At 33.3% G+C, this 18,538-nt stretch overlaps 1 long non-coding RNA gene across 2 annotated transcripts in view; it reads left to right on the plus strand.

Moving 5' to 3' along the window:
* Positions 1-18,538, plus strand: part of LOC138713257 (uncharacterized) — an 89,057-nt gene that overhangs the window by 48,185 nt on the left and 22,334 nt on the right. For both annotated transcript variants that reach the window (XR_011335810.1, XR_011335811.1), the window contains exon 3: positions 7,768-7,804. This is a non-coding gene — a long non-coding RNA (uncharacterized lncRNA). The remainder of the gene's footprint in view (positions 1-7,767; positions 7,805-18,538) is intronic.

The raw sequence follows: 18,538 nt of genomic DNA on the forward strand, positions 1-18,538 counted from the left end.
GGATTGTTAGCCCTTCCCCCAACCCCCAAGCTGAAGGACCACCCCTTATCGGGTGTTCACGACTGCTTATTCAATATATTCGCAGCTACCCTCCATATCTGGAGGCCGTCTCCTCTATCCTCAACCTGAGGACGCGCCATGCAGTGGACATATTCTCAACATTACTTGACAGAAATAAATTGCATTAATCCCAGTGTATTAAATAACTCAAGAAAAATTTAACTACATATGATAGTCAAATACTGAGTTGATTTTTGTGGAGCTATTTTAAACAACAGATTTTTGTAATATTTTCCGAAATAAGCTCAAATAATTACGAAGGTAAATCATCTCGTGATCCCCCTCAACTCCTTACAGGACCCCCAGTTTGGGAACCACTGCTCTAATAGATAAATATATGTTTTATTTTACTTGGTTATTTAACGACGATATATCAACTACGAGGTTATTTACCATCGATGAAATTGGTGATAGCAAGATGATATTTGGCGAAATGAGACCGAGGATTCGCTATAGATTACCCGACATTTGTCTTACAGTTGAGGAAAACCTCGGAAAAAACTCAACCAGGTAATCAGTCCAAGCGGAAATGGAACCCGCGCCCGAGCGCCTTAGCCGACTGAGCTACGACGGTTCTAGGTAAATATATGAAGTGTAGGCCTACTTTATTTCAGGGGTGGATTAGTTATGGGAGAATATGTACACAAATAGACTGAAAGACAGGATGTCAAAAACGACTTTGTGGCATATGTAACGCTGAAATAGTAATATGCGTTACAAGAGCGGTATGTTGAAGTTTTCATGTTCGAGGAAAAGTTTGAAAAAGCGAAACGTAGTTGAGCTTTTTTAATTTCCGAGAATTGAAAGAAAACATACCGCTCGTGTATCGTACATTATTTTGTGCGAAGATCGTTTATTACATACCTGTAAGAGGAATTTCTAATTAGTTGCAATGAAATCTCCATCTTGGTTTCTGTTCAATGACGGCAAATTTGCAAAACAAAAATATCTATCTTCAACATTGTTGCTTTAAAATGTTTTCTGTGTTTACTATACTCCAGCAGGCCGTGATATACGTCTGTCTTTTTTTTTTCCCCAGTCTGTGATGAGTCTGGAATCTTGTTGATTTTTTCACGGCTTCCTTAATGTTACTTGCATCACGAATACAGTAACTTTAGTGGAGTTGTAGAGTTTACTTAATTTTTGCAAATATTTAAAAACAGTAATTAACAGTGCAATTTAGGTGAAGTTGCAGTGGTAAGTTTCCAATTTATTACTATATTGAACGTCTCTAAAAATACTATGTTAAAAGCCTAAAGCAGTAAAATCAATATGTCAGTTAAGCTGTAAGAAGAGGGAAATTGTTATGTGTGTTAGGTTGGGAATACTGAATGTGGAATTTTAGACTTTCCGCGGATTGGTTTTGTGCGGAAACCAAGCAAATACGCACGATCTCGCACAAATGTATAATATTTCCCTAAAAGTCTCGAAATAGGCCTATATTTCTACAACCTCAAAACACTGTCTCTTTTTCCCTCGTGTAATGAAAAAATGAAAAAAGAAATCCAATTTGCAGTTTATAATCGCTACTTACATAGTTATAATCTTAAGTTTTTACGATCTGATGTAATTACACAAGTTCTTTTTTCAAGGAGATCAAAGAAATCTGGAAATCGCTCGTCCTCTGAAAGAATGCATGTCTTTTTACGACGTACTCATGTAATGTAAAATCGGTGTGCATGTGTACTTGAAACTAGTTCCTTATTCTTGAATTATAGCTGAATCTTACTTCTTTATTAGAGAAATTCAAAGTGTCAGTAAATACTAAGACCGAGTCACGACTAGCTTGGTAACACGATATCTAGCATCCTGGGTAGTGAAATTAACTCAATCTCGAAGTGAAATGGAATACGTTTATACATATTGTATGCTCAAGATGTCAACTTGTTTATAAATTCATTCTCATCGTTATGTTACAAGAAGTCTCCACCTTAAGAAGTTGAATTAGGTGCATGTATAATAGCGATGGTCTAGCATGTATTCATTACAGATCTACTTTCATCGTAATAAAGATGTCTAGATATTAATCAGTTTTCTTTAATATTATAATAAACCTTGCTGCAGATAGAGCAGTGAAGAGAGCTGGCTTGAATGAAGTGTAGAGCTGTTCTTTGTCGTGATTCGACGATGTCTCAATGGTTTTTATAGGTTACTTATAATACACCCGCGTGTTATATCTTACAGCTATAGGGGGTTTACAAAAAACGTAATCTATTAAAGATTATTTACGAACACATTTGATAATACTAGCGTACAGAAATAATTTAAGGGTATTTATTCTGAGATCAAATACAGGTTGAAAATTGTATCTCCTGACATTACTAAAATGATTATTTAGTATAATAATGAAGCTAGTTAGATTACAAAGAAGACTTATGTATTAATAGAAGAAAGGATGTTACTGAGCACACCCTATAAGAAACATGCAATACCATGCCACAGGAACCCGATTTCTAAACCTGATTTTCTTATTCAAACACTCTCGACTTTTGCAGCAATGTAATCTTTAGTTATTGCTGTAAATTACTCCTTTTTTGTGCCCTATAGCTAAGTAAATGAGATATCGTACTTAACTGAGAACAGAAGATTGTATGCATTATTCGGACATGGGCGGATGTCTGTATAAAAGGAAATAATCAATGTTAACATGTAGATGGCACCCAAGTCGGTGTAATAGTAAAACATGAATACAGCAAAGATAAAAGGCGCAGGGATCACTATTCTAATTTAGATTTTAAGAATTCTAGACGTGCTGTACCAGCTCAGATCATAGAAGTATCAAACATTTCTTATTAACTGAAATAAATAAAGTAATAATGATAATAAAAAAAATCCTTGGCGCAATAGCTCATGAATAACCAAGACCAACCAGCCGACTGCTGACCTCATATTCACATTTCTGGAGAGGTGAACGATCATCCAACCAGTATAGTGGTAACGTGTGATTAGCACGACGATCCCCCAGCCGTTGTAGCTGGCTTGCGAAATTGTATTTTGCTACTGACTGAAGCTTCCCAAATTCATTACTATGTTGGGTGGACACCGGGCCCATACACTGGCCGAAGTATTTTTCCTTTGCGTATCACTGGTGAAGGCATGACGCCTTAGACCACACAGCTACGGCGCGGAACTATACTTCGTTCAATAATGTCTGACAGTAAAAGTAAACATTGCCGTCAGAGGATGAGAGAAGTATAACTGCTATTCAACCAATGACAGAGGTCTCATTCCATGGGGGTAGAACGCTTCACACTGCCCAACTTCAAGATCAACGTGAAATGTGACCTCTGCCATTGGTTGAATAGCAATTATATACTGTGTCCCGCATAGAGGAATCGAAAAATAAATACTCACCACTTAAAATCAGATGAAGATATTGTTTTGATTTACATCTGACATGATGGAGAAACTGTCCAAGTTTATGTACGAATGGTTTAAAAACAATTGGATGTTCATGCGCATGCGCACTAACATTTATCGTGGCAACAAGCCTGGCGCCATTCAGTAGAACATTCCGTCATTGGACCATTCTCCTTCATCGAGGCGACAATAAAAGGGAATGTGTATCTGGACATGTGCAGAACTTTTGTTGTTGATCAACTTCCACATGATCGGTTTTTCAGCAACAAGGAGAACACTTGGCTGGCCACCTAGGTCACCCGACTTGACGCCCATCGACCTCTTTCTGGGGCTTTATGACGAATGTTGTGTACCAACGTGGTACAGTTGACGCTTTGGAAAAACTGAGACAATGTATTATTAGTGCATATTCGCTAATCACTCCACAAATGTTATGGAACACTTGGCAGAAGGTTGAGTACCTTTTGTATTTCTTCAAGGTAGCTCGAGGCGCATACAGCGAGTTGCGCTGGCCATTGTCCGAAACTCTGAGAGTTTTACATCAAATTCTACAAAAAGTTATGTTATAAAATCATTATTTACACTTTAAATTAGCACTTATTTCTCGATCCCTTTAAGCGGGCCATGGTGTATAGCCTATATTTCTCTCCTCTGCCGATAATGTTTACATCTCCTGTAAGACTTTATGGAACGAAATATAGAAAAGGATTAGCGACATAAATTGATAGTAAATTGTCTCTGAAATACTAATTATTTATTATAATTGGAATGTACTTTAGTTAGATATATTATCCAGAAATATTAATTGAGATTATAAATTTGATGTATAATCAAAGTTATTGTGTCACTTTAATTAATTTCCTGAACATATTACGTTACAGAATAATCCTTTCTTCCGGTAGAAAAGATATTTATCATTGTGACCGTTTTCTTATGGGTGTCTCCCTTTTCACCACATTTATTATCTGGGTCAATCTTCTAACGGATTAAATTTCTATCTGCTTGAGCTGTTGTGAGTAGACATTTTCCTCGTTGCTTCAGACATCCTCCTCGAGAATATTATGTTCGTTATGGGGCACACTATACACTCACGAACAAATGAAGATGTTATGAAGCATCTGTTACGAAACATTTTTGTTGCCCTGTAGCAAAACGTCCCAATTTCCCGCCCAACTTAACGAAATATTTCTAATTTGCATGACTGGGTTCCTCCCTCCAACATCTTGGTTTCTTTCTGAGGAGGATTCATATGTTATTTATGTTTAAGTACTCATGTTTCGTGTGTATTATACTTTTCTATTGTTCCCTGGTCCCTTCTATTGTCTCCTGAGATCAAGTACCATATTATGCTAATGCTATGCTCGATTCTAAGTCCCGAAGTACTGTTCGTCGTGAATTACGCCTTCGACACTACTAAGCAGTAATTCGGTATTTGTTTTACAGATTGCAATGCTTTTTCTTATGGATGATGGTGAGAAATATCTTTCTCTCTCACGTTATCTTCATCTTCATTAATATTATCTTCTACATAGTTTTTATCCTCCTTGTCTTTACCTTTATCACCATCTTTATCTTGTTTATATTCATAATCGTTAGCTTCATCATTCGTATGTTAATCAATATCTTCACCTTTCTCACCATCTTTAGACTACCTTTGTCATCCACATATTTATCTTTTTGTAACCATATTTCCCTTCATCAACAAATTTATCTTTCTCATCGTTTTCTTTTTCATGTTAAACTTCATCAGAAACCTTCCCTTCTTCATTACCATCTTCACCATCATCCATATATTTACTTTTTTCATAACCATAATTATGTACCTTCATCACCACTATCATCTTCATCAACATTATCTTTATCGTCATTTTTACCTTCATCAACTTATCTTTCTCATAACCACATTTATCTGTATCACCATCTTCACATAAGTTATTTTACCTTTTCCATAATCATGTTTATCTTTTAACTACAATCTTCATCTTTATAGCTACATTTACCTTATTGATCTTCATCGCCATATTTACCTTTCTCATAGTTTTCTTTTTCATCTTCACCTTCATCACAAACCTTCCCTTCTTCATTACCATCTTCATCATCATCCATGCATTTACTTTTTTCATAACCATAATTATGTACCTTCATCACCACTATCATCTTCATCAACATTATCTTTATCGTCATTTTTACCTTCATCAACTTATCTTTCTCATAACCACATTTATCTATATCACCATCTTCACCTTTATCCACGTAAGTTATTTTACCTTTTCCATAATCATGTTTATCTTTTTAACTACAGTCTTTATATTTACAGCTATATTTATCTTATTGATAACCATGTTTATCTTCATTACCATATTTACCTTTCTCATCGTTTTCTTTTTCGTCTTCAACTTTATCACAAACCTTCCCTTCTTCATTACGATCTTCATCACCATCGATACATTTACTTTTTCATAACCATAATTATGTACCTTCTTCATCAACATTATCTTTATCGTCATCTTTACCTTCATCAACTTACCTATACCACCATATTCATGTTGTTCATAACCACATTTATTTGTATCACCACATTCTTCACCTTCATTAGCCATGTATTTTATCTTTTCTATAATCATTTTTACCTTTTTAACTACAATATTTATCTTGTTGATAACCATCTTTATCTTCATAGCAGCATTTTTATTGATAACCATATCACTTTTATCTTAACCATTTGTCCTATTAACAACCATATTTATCATCATCACAATATTTATCGTTTTCACACATGTTTACCATATTAATAATCATATTTATGATTTTGATTACAATATCTATGTTCATTGCCATATCTACCTTCATCACCATAATATCTAATTTCATCACTATATGTATATATCTTCATATTTACATATTTATCTCTCCATTATATTTATAATCATATTTATGTCCATCACGATATTTATTTTCGTCATCACTTTTCTATCTTCTCCATCACCATGTTTATCCGCACCACGTTTATCTTCATAACTATGATCATCATATTCATGTTTATCTTCTCCACCATATTCATATCCTTCATCAGCACATCTATCTTCATCACTATATTTATCTTCATATAAAAACTATTAAAATATATTTTATTTAACGACGTTCGTAACTGCTGAGATTATATTCGAGTCGCCGTTGTGCCGAGATTTTGTCCCGCAGGAGTTCTTTCACATGCCAGTAAATCTACTGACATGATGAGCCTGTCGATATTTAAGCACACTTAAATGTCATCGACCATCGAACCCGCAACCTCTGACACACAAGACCAGCACTCTACTGACTGCGCCATCCAGGCCGACTCATCGTATTTATCTTCTTTTTTATATTTATCTTCATAATCACCACCACCTTATTTATCTTATCATATCTGTTTCCTTCATCACGTACCCAACTCCATCACCATATCATCATCATCATCATCATCATCATCATCATCATCATCATCATCATGATATATAAAGCAAGACTGATGTGTTCTACCTTCTCTCGTCTTGATCCTTCCATCATTTCTTCCTCTTGGTATGTATGAACTCTTTCATAACTTTCGAAGCTCTTGTTTCTACATTCTATCTACATATTCCTTCGATCTCCTCATGTAATTTCCTATTTATTCTATCATTTTGAATATACCAAGCTACCTACGTTTTGTATTTCGTTTTTTTTAATCCCTCAACGTATATACTGTAACCTGCTACTGAACCCAGAAACCTAATTATTTCAGTTTGATCTTTGTAAGTGTCCCACTTTCGCATAGTCTACGTACAACAGTGTTCGACCTTCCATCAGTTCATATAACTTCAATTTAGTTTCTGGTCTGTATTTTTTAAAAGAATCGCTTTTGTGCCGCACAAAATATTGAGATTTTTGTTAACTTTTCAATCACATCTTCATTTTTAATATAGGAGATATTTTAACCGAGATATTGAAATGTATTAATCTGCTGTGATAGTTTTGCCCTTATGTAGTTATATCTTTAAAAATCATAACATCACTTTTATTTGTCGAGGTCATAAGATTACATTCTGTTGTAATTTTACTTACGATACATACCTTCTTTATCAACTATCTTCCGAAGACACTAATAAAATGCCGTCTGCATAATTGTATGTCATAAAGTATGTTTTCTATTACATTTATACAAATTTGTATCTTACTTTGTAATTTTTTCTGACACATTTAAGTGACATGGTTAACTATTAGCATAATGTATAGTAATTATATAATATTTTCAATAACTTAGTGTAATTGAACGTTTGCAGTTCTCTAATCCTTTTAAATCATGCAAAACTAATTCTGTATTCTTTTCAGGTTCCTATTTCACCTGTATTGGAATGCCAGGAATATTGTAAGTAAATACTTATGTTTTCAACTTTTTTCTTAACATCAGAGACATTTATCACACTTTCAGTGTTAATATGTGAAAGCTTATCAATTTAATATCCATTATATCATATGGAAATTCTTACTAATGATAATTTATTTGCAGTTTGATAACCTCATAATGATGAACATCGTAATAAATGATAAACTTAACTTTTTAGACTGCGATTATACAATAATATATTAGTAAAACTTTTCATAAAATATAATAGTAAAACTTTCCATGAAATTGACAAGTACTAGATGTATTACTTTTATATCTTATAAGGGAACTTGTAATGAGTTCATATCGAAACGTCCCCTCAATCTGCTCGTATAGTTAGATCTCCACAGATATCTGCTAATATAAATTGACAGTTAATATGTCATTTTGTTCCGAATGATTAGATTTATCATTTATGAAATTTGAGGTTTGCTCTAGAGTATGCCATTAGGAATGTCCAAGATAACAGAGAGGGTTTGGAATTGAACGGGTTACTTCAGCTGTTTGTCTATGCGGATGACGTGAATATGTTAGGAGAAAATCCACAAACGATTAGGGAAAACACGGGAATTTTACTGGAAGCAAGTAAAGAGATGGGTTTGGAAGTAAATCCCGAAAAGACAAAGTATATGATTATGTCTCGTGACGAGAATATTGTACGAAATGGAAATATAAAAATTGGAAATTTATCTTTTGAAGAGGTGGAGAAGTTCAAATATCTTTGAGCAACAGGAACAAATATAAATGATACTCGCGAAGAAATTAAACACAGAATAAATATGGGAAATGCCTGTTATTATTCGGTTCAGAAACTTTTATCATCCAGTCTGCTGTCAAAAAATCAGAAAGTTAGAATTTATAAAACAGTTATATTACCGGTTGTTCTATATGGTTGTGAAACTTGAACTCTCACTTTGAGAGAGGAACATAAGTTAAGGGTGTTTGAGAATAAGGTGCTTAGGAAAATATTTGGGGCTAAGAGGGATGAAGTTACAGGAGAATGGAGAAAGTTACACAACACAGAACTGCACGCATTGTATTCTTCACCTGACATAATTAGGAACATTAAATCCAGACGTTTGAGATGGGCAGGGCATGTAGCACGTATGGGCGAATCTAGAAATGCATATAGAGTGTTAGTTGGGAGGCCGGAGAGAAAAAGACCTTTAGGGATGCCGAGACGTAGATGGGCAGATAATATTAAAATGGATTTGAGGGAGGTGAGATATGATGATAGAGACTGGATTAATCTTGCTCAGGATAGGGACCAATGGCGGGCTTATGTGAGGGCGGCAATGAACCTCCGGGTTCCTTAAAAGCCAGTAAGTAAGTAAGTATGAAATTTGAGGACAACAGCTCTAGCTAATATTATTATGAGCAAATGTGGTCTACATACAATTAAAAATTTTAGCTTTTTTCCTTGGATAAAGGTATTTTAAAAAGCAAATCATATTGAAGCGCCTTGCACAATTAAAAACTAAAAGAAACGTTAAAAAAGTGGCGAAATATCCACTACTTCGAAGTAAATTACTTTAGAATCGAAATCTTAACGTAAACCTATAACTGAAGCTTTTTTGTGTTTGCAGTTTAAACATTAGCAAATATAATACGGATTTTTTTTCGTACGTTCATATACAAGTCCCCTTAATATAACTGCAAAGAATTCTAAGAAAAGTTGTTAATAGTACCAAGGTCCTGCTCTATTTAATTTTATCGCAATCATTAATCATGATGTTACACTTTAAAAAAGAAATATCTATAGATTATGTAAACTGAAGATTCAACCATTATAATCTTGCAGCGATATCACCCCATATGTAAACACAGAATTATACTGCATACAAAATAGTATTGGACCTATCATTAATAGACCGTCACATCGGATATATTCAACCACGCATTCAGAGATTAATGGATTCCACCCCCTTTATGCGCATGCGTACGTACTGCTCTACGACGACATGTCTGTGTATATAGCCCTGCATTGTTACAGATCACATAACAAGCATACAAGATTTCAAACTGTCAATACATGTTACAAATACAGACCATGAAGCATAACATACTGCATATGGTGGTTGGAAACGCGGTGAACATTTTTTAATACTCTTTATATAGATCTACATCTACTTTAATGGCTATACAAGTTCAATAAATCCATTGTTACATGTCGTTTCATAAGTTCTAATTGATATGCAGTACATTTCATAGAATAATAACTTTATGCCTCTCTAGAGTTGATCGGATAGACTCTACCCTGACGACTGGAGACTTTTTTTTATTATCCAATTTAATAAACCCTATTTCACCCTGAGGTATATTAGGGTTATAGTTGGCATCAAAATATATTTTATAAACAATAATAAAATTGAAAGACTAGATTTGCATAATATATACGTTACTGTGTACGTTAACAGAAAACCACAATTCCAAGTCACACAGAGATTGTGTGCACTCGTTGTGGGTCTCTGGCGTTTCGTCAGCCCACGCGAGTTGTGTGGATCTAAAGGGAAAAGTTGAGACGGTGTCGGGTGGAGTTCCCGGGTAGCTCAGTGGTAGAGCGCTGGTATGTTCAACCAGAGGTCCCGGGATCGATACCCGGCCCCGGAACAATTTTTCCCTTGAAATTATTCAAATCGGCTTTACAGGGAGCTTCACCTGAAAGACTAGATTTACATAATAATAAAATTATAATACAAAATTGTGGTCAAGGTTACAATTCACATGAATTATGTACAAGAATGCACCTTAATGAAAGAATGGATCGTTTCATAAAGCCTCAAGGCATGTCTCTATATTTATATCTAATGGTTATAGGAAGAAATATATATATATATATTTATTTATTTATATATACCTTATATAATAGCTATTAAACATGTTATTTTAGAAGCAATAAATAGCTATACTAAGAGATGGCTTAAAATTTACGAATTAAATACATTATTTAGTAACAACAATTGGCAATAATCAGGTATTACAAGAAATGGCTCAAAATTAGAAATAAAATGCATAATTAAAATAAAAATTAAAACCAATAGTACAATATTATAGTATGCGAAATTGAAGACTTACAGTTTCATTATAGTTGATTAGAGATAATACGATTTTTTTCCCGGAATAATTTAAAATTTTACAGTTTCACGAATATTGTATTCAAGAAGGACATGAAATACTTATATGATTTAGAGTTGGTAAGTATATTGGTTAACGGTTTGGTAAATGTATAGTTTAAAGTGTTCAGTAACAACTCAAGGTCGTATCTTTCACGGCAAAAGACTGGACAGTCATATAATACATGTTTGACATCTTGAGATTCCTCCCCACAAATGCAAGTTGCATCGTCTTTAATATGGAATCTATTTAAGTATTCCCCGAATTTTCCATGCCCAGTCAAAAAAGTGTCAGTACGAAATTTGGCGTTATTACTTTACATTTATTACGATCATAGAGACTTTAAATCCAAAGTATTAACATAATATCGGAATAATACGTGTTCAATTTTTGAATTACAGTGACTTGAACAAATATTTCGATCTGATCTCTTTTAAATATGACATTTGAGAATGTAAGGGTCCTGTTCTAGCAACATATCATGGACATATAACCTGTCGAATCAAATGACAGATGCGATATTTTCCTTCATTGTAAACATCAAATTGAGACGTCTCTTTTCGAATTGTTTCTGTTACAACATAACTGTGTATTCATAAAGTATATTGACAGTAGGTTGTTTTCTAAATGTAAGCAAACGGAAACTATCGAATTTGAAATAGACTATGTCAATATATTCGTTTCTATTTTATTATCTGTAACGGAATATAAAGTCGGCAGAACCTGTTGTTACGTATGCGGTATTTGAGGTTAGGAATCTGAATAAATGTTACATTATATCGGACTGTTTTGAGTAGGTTCTAGTGCGAACTAGTAAAATCAATTCCTACGGGTTAGCATAAAATACACAAATAATAATTGTGATGTATTTCTAATGTTCTGAGTACGATGTTCGACCCTTTATTCGATTAGAAGTTCATGCTCAAAATCTTTAAAGATTCACTTAAAATAGGCCTAATCATTTCCATTATCATTAAAATTACTGTTCATATTATATAATACGCTACAGAGAGGGTTTGGAATTGAACGGGTTACATCAGCTGCTTGTCTATGCGGATAACGTGAATATGTTAGGAGAAAATCCACAAACGATTAGAGAAAACACAGGAATTTTACTGGAAGCAAGTAAAGAGATAGGTTTGGAAGTAAATCCCGAAAAGACAAAGTATATTATTATGTCTCGTGACGAGAATATTGTACGAAATGGAAATATAAAAATTGGAAATTTATCTTTTGAAGAGGTGGAGAAGTTCAAATATCTTGAAGCAACAGTAACAAATATAAATTATACTCGGGAGGAAATTAAACACAGAATAAATATGGGAAATGCCCGTTATTATTCGGTTGAGAAGCTTTTATCATCCAGTCTGCTGTCAAAAAAATCTGAAAGTTAGAATTTATAAAAGTTATATTACCGGTTGTTCTTTATGGTTGTGAAACTTGGACTCTCACTTTGAGAGAGGAACATAAGTTAAGGGTGTTTAGAATAAGATGCTTAGGAAAATATTTGGGGCTAAGAAGGATGAAGTTACAGCAGAATGGAGAAAGTTACACAACACAGAACTGCACGCATTGTATTCTTCATCTGACATAATTAGGAACACTAAATCCAGACGTTTGAGATGGGCAGGACATGTAGCATGTATGGGTGATTCCAGAAATGCATATAGAGCTGTTAGTTGGGAGGCCGGAGGGAAGAAGACCTTTGGGGAGGCCGAGACGTAGATGGGAGGATAATGATAAAATGGATTTGAGGGCGGTGGGATATGATGGTAGGGACTGGATTAATCTTGTTCAGAATAGAGACCGATTTTGGGCTTATGTGAGGACGAAAATGAACCTCCGGGTTTTCTAAAAGCCAGTTTTAAGTAAGTATTAATAATAACAATAACAATCTAAACAATAATAAAAGATTTGTGTATCGTTTTTGTTATGCTATGTGATAGAAATATAGCTACTGAAAGAAGTAATAGAACCTAAAAAATATATATAGGCGTAAATGTAATGGCTATGTATTGTTTACAATGTTCCATCACGTCAGTTATATTATCAATCGCATTATTCTTAATTTTATAAAAATGCCACTGAACATCTGCCTTCAGTTTCAAGATCACGAGATTTGGCTACATATAGAAAACAAGCATTTTAGGCCTTATTGTCATACGAATGAATTTCTTGTAGCGTCATTAGTAGAGCCCGGATGTTTGGCAAAATGCTTTTTTTTTTTACTGGGTAGAAGCAAATCATTATTTGCATAGATATAAATGTGATTTTGAGTAAATCAAAGTGATAGGGCCAATTTTTATTTGGCCTATTTTGCCTTTTTAAGGTGTTTCTTGCTAATACATGCCCTTTTTTTTTGTCATTTTAAAGCAATATTTCTTATTTATTTGCAATTTTCTAATTAATTGTAATGTAATTTGTATGAAATTTAAATAATTTTGAAACAATGACTAACTTTACTAGCAATAGTAAATAAAAGTAATTTATTTTAGTGCTTAATCTGCTAATAATCGTGCTTTGATAATAACTTATTGGTGTAATATGAATAATTATCGACAAGCCACAATTACAAATATAATATTGTCATGTATTCAGCTTTATAATTTTAAATATTAAGCCCATTCTCATAGAAGTTGTCACGTAGCATTTCCAATTGTTTGCTTTCATATTTTCAAATCTTACTGTTACAATTTTGTGCTACACGTGTTTACTATTGTAGGAGAAAGAAATTTGAGTGAGGAACAGTCAGTTACTGTCGAGTGACAGAAGGTACAAGATCGGTTAGCTAGAATGCCTAAATTCAGTAAACCACTGAAAAGTAAACTTAATGCTTACGTTAGTGAATTTGGTGCCCATGTGTTTTCAAGTGATGGAACAGTTTTGTTATGTAAGGTTTGTAAAAAGACAGTTAATCACGAAAAAAAAAAGGTATTTTATAAGTCAACATGTGTCACCTACGAAGTAAATATGTGAGTTATGTCGATATAATTTAAATTTATTGCTAAACTATATTATGCCTTTTTAAAATTTATAATGTCATTTTGAAAGATTATTGTGCCTTTTTTACGTTTTTATTGCCTTTTTTTTGCCTGCCTATTTTAACATGTTATTTACGTTTTTATTACCTTTTTTGCCTGCGTATTTTAACTTTTTTAACGTTTTCATTGCCTTTTTTTGCTGCCTATTTTAACTGTTATTTACGTTTTCATTATCTTTTTTGCCTGCGTATTTTAAGTGTATTTAACGTTTTTATTCTCTTTTTTTCTGCCTATTTTAACTGTTATTTACGTTTTTATTACCTTTTTTGCCTGCGTATTTTAACTGTACTATTTAACATTTTTATTGCCTTTTTTGCTGCCTATTTTAACTGTTATTTACATTTTTATTACCTTTCTTGCCTGCGTATTTTAACTGTATTTAACGTTTTTATTGCCTTTTCTTGCTGCCTATTTTAACTGTTATTTACGTTTTTATTACCTTTTTTTGCTGCCTATTTTAACTGTTATTTACGTTTTTATTACCTTTTTTGCCTGCGTATTTTAACTGTATTTAACGTTTTTATTGCCTTTTTGCTGCCTATTTTAACTGTTATTTACGTTTTTATTACCTTTTTTTGCTGCCTATTTTAACTGTTATTTACGTTTTTATTACCTTTTTAACTGTTTTTTTACGTTTTTATTACCTTTTTGCCTGCGTATTTTAACTGTATTTAACGTTTTTATTGCCTTTTTTGTCTGCCTATTTTAACTGTTATATACGTTTTTATTACCTTTTTCTTTCTGCCTATTTTAACTGTTATTTACGTTTTTATTACCTTTTTTTAACTGTATTTAACGTTTTTATTGCCTTTTTTGCCTGCCTATTTTAACTGTTATTTACATTTTTATTACCTTTTTTGCCTGCGTATTTTAACTGTATTTAACGTTTTTATTGCCTTTTTTGCTGGCTATTTTAACTGTTATTTACGTTTTTATTACCTTTTTTGCCTGCGTATTTTAACTGTATTTAACGTTTTTATTGCCTTTTTTGCTGCCTATTTTAACTGTTATTTACGTTCTTATTGCCTTTTTTGTCTGCCTCTTTTAACTGTTATAAATGCCCAAACATCCTGGTTCTAGTCATTAGCCTACAGTAGTATCTTTCTGATTGCACTCTAAAGGTGAAAGTTAATACTTACTACATACAGTAGTATTGTAGAATTTCTACCACAATCGCAAAAGAATGACGACAGCTTAAGATACAGAGAAATGCGTTCCCTGTGACAGCGACAGCGTTTAAAGACTTGGCAGCAAATATCTAATAAGATTTGAAGCAGAAGCAGACACAGGGGTTCAGTTCGTGGAGTCTGGATACTTTCTTCCCGCAGGGTAAGGGGCTTCTCTGTCGAGTTTATGATAGTAATTAGATACATTGTAATATCGTAAGAGCTCGAAGGGAAGAACTAGCAACAAGGAAGGGATGTAACAGATAGCTTAACCTCCCACAGTGAAACCACATTAAAAGATATTCTGAAAAGTATCTTTCTTAGAAAACCACATGTAGAGAGAGTAATGCGGGCATACTCCTTCACCGAATGTTGCCCCCTCTCACTTAGTGCATAGGGAGATTTAATGGTATCTGTATCTAAGGGTTGTAATGGAAAAGACCTTGAATTATGAGCCTAAAGCAGGATTGCCGGCTTGAGTACCGTACTTAAGACAAATAATAAAAAATGAATATATAGCTAGCACAGGGATTAGATAAATGCCTTGGTGATTCGTAAATGTACAGCATATGTGGTGCCCTGAGATTCGATTATAGTGATATTCATGTAAAACACCAATTCAGCACACATTTCTTTTTTATTCCCAAGATTATGTAAGTAGGACCCTGCGTTTTTCCTTTATTTATTTATTCCTAGAGATTAATTATTTTTGTTTTTGTTATTAATTTTTATTAAAAGTTTCCGCAGTTGATCTGTTAAATTATCGCTTTATTTTTTAATGTTTTTGGTATTATATTTTTAAGATTTTTTATTTTACTGTTATAAAGTTATCAGTTTAGCTTTTAAGCTTTTCGGTGTTGAACTGTAAATGTTTTCTCTATTATTTTTCAAAAGTTTTAGTGTTATTTTCTAAAATTATCGCTTTTGTGTTTTTATGTGTTATACGCCAAGGCCTACTGAAAAATTTTCGGTTGTATTGAAAGGGTTACCATTGATATTTTTTTAAAGGTTTTCGGTGATTTAAGTTTTTTCGGCGCAACATTTTAAAATATTTTCGCCACTATGTTTCATTCTTCCATGTTATTAAAATATTTTCGATATTATTTTTCGAAGATTTTGAATTAATTTTCAAAGGTTTTTAGCGTTATTTTCCATATATTTCTATGTGATTTTTAAGGTTTTCGTGGTTTTTAAAATTGCTTATTTTACGACGCTTTATCAACTGCTATGGTTATCTAGCATCTGAATGAGATGAAGGTGATAATACCAGCGAAATAAGACCGTGATCCAGCGCCGTAAGTTACCCAGCATATGCTTTTAATGGGTTGAGGAAAAACCTCGGAAAAACGCCAGTCAGGTAACTTGTCCCAACCAGGATTTGAAACCGGACCCCTCGTTACACAGTCAGGCACGCTAACCGCTACTTCACAGCAGTGGACTCTTTTTGTTGTTATTTTTCAAATATTTTGCTTACTATTTTGTAAAGTGATACGTATAATTTTTTTTAACAATTTTTGAGGTAATATTTTGAAATATTTTCTGTGCTAACGTATTTTTTATTTTTTCTTCTTATTAGGTGTAGCCTATATTTTAAATTTTTTAAATAACTTATATCTTCGGTGTGATTTTCAAAAGGTTTTTACTGATACGTTTCAGGTATTTCGACACGTCAAGTTATACACATTAAATATGAAATCATGAATTTAATATTTTACTTACATATTCTTCTAAATAATTTACTGTCAAAAAACACAATGACGCTATATTGCAATTGAATAGGCGGAGAATTGGTTTTAGCAAACTGTGTTAGTATTTTCAAGCGACATTTACAGTACGTTGGAAATCAAAATTTCAATTTTTGTTGAGTTTTCTGAATACAAAGTGCACACTACAGTCTTTATAAAAAATGAAAGGCCGTGAGGTTATCAGTATGCAATTTTATTCGATTTAACCATTCGTTCATTACATTTCGCGTTGTGAAGAACCATTTTTGGTCACAAAGCCCCTGCTTCTTAGGGTTAATGAAAAATAAGTACGCGAATACGTTTTATTTTAATGGTACAGGCATAAACTTAATTAAACGCTATGAGGAGAAATAAAAGATAAATACACGAGAGTAAGAACTGGCACACTATATGAAGTTGTAATATTAAACAATAGCTTTACCAAACACTGTAGAGCTCGGAATGTTGCAGTTTGACGACACAGGAGAACGGACATTGCAGGAATGCGATTGTACGGAATTTAGGCCTATATCGACACTGTCTTTTTAACGATACCCTAGCGGTACTTCCTAACCATGTTGTAAGTATAGCTTATGCCAGCACTTGAAACAACACAGTACAACTGCAAGAGTAATGGACAGATACTTTCAATGAAAGCGAAATAAATTTCCACTTCTTTGTTCAAGGATCAAACTCATGTCCTCTGAAGCTAGTAATTCTACAACTTGAGCTACAATCATATATGTAACAGATAGATCGGCCTTATAGGCTTTGATGTTAACAACTTTTGTCAGGTTTACTATGCTGCCATCTAGTTGTTACATAAGGAGTCATGTCATAATTCCCATTTGAATTGCATTAGCAATTATGTACTGCCATCTCGTGTTCGTTTACGGCGGACGGGTGGCGATCCTGGCGGTTGTTCTCTTCAAAGTGCTGCCGATTTTAACATAGCGATGAGTTATCTGTTACATATATGATCTAGGCTACAATTCTGAAAATAACTTAAAAAAGTTTATATAGCCTATCTTTTATTGTAACTTCATACATCTATAACGTACATAAAAAGTAATATGCTATTTGCCTATTCATAGTCAAGTTGGAAATCTTTTCTTTCACTTTTTACGTATTTCGTGATACGTTTAATGAATTTTTATGGACTGCTCAAATGATGTCTGATGATACATAATAATAGCCTATATTTAATTACGACCTATGAATAAAAAATCATAATCAGCAGCAATCAAAGTTTAAGCCTCCAAACCACGTTGCGGTTTCATAAATGAGGACATTTACTAACAATGCCCCCGGATGTTACCGGCGTCTACTGATGTAATAAATTTTATTACAGAAAATGCCTTAAGAGGTTAAAAAATTCCAATCTGGTGCAAGGAATCGAGTAAAAAAGAAGCTGGATGTTTTGAATATGAAATAAATGTTTCTTGATGCAGTTTTCTTATTTTTTAATTAATCTTCGTTAAAAGCAGGCCTCTGTTACATAAAAAGATACTCCACTTCAGTGATGGCTCTTTCTATTGTGTTCGGGTGTATTTTATGTTGCTGAAGCTGTTGAATTGTGTACGCTTAGACTATATGAACGAAAATAAAACCATAATTATTCCATTCTCATTATCTACAAACCTCTTACATCTATATTAAGTCTTAAATTAC

The sequence above is a fragment of the Periplaneta americana genome, chromosome 14 (assembly GCF_040183065.1).
Source record: "Periplaneta americana isolate PAMFEO1 chromosome 14, P.americana_PAMFEO1_priV1, whole genome shotgun sequence".
Lineage (NCBI taxonomy): Eukaryota > Metazoa > Arthropoda > Insecta > Blattodea > Blattidae > Periplaneta > Periplaneta americana.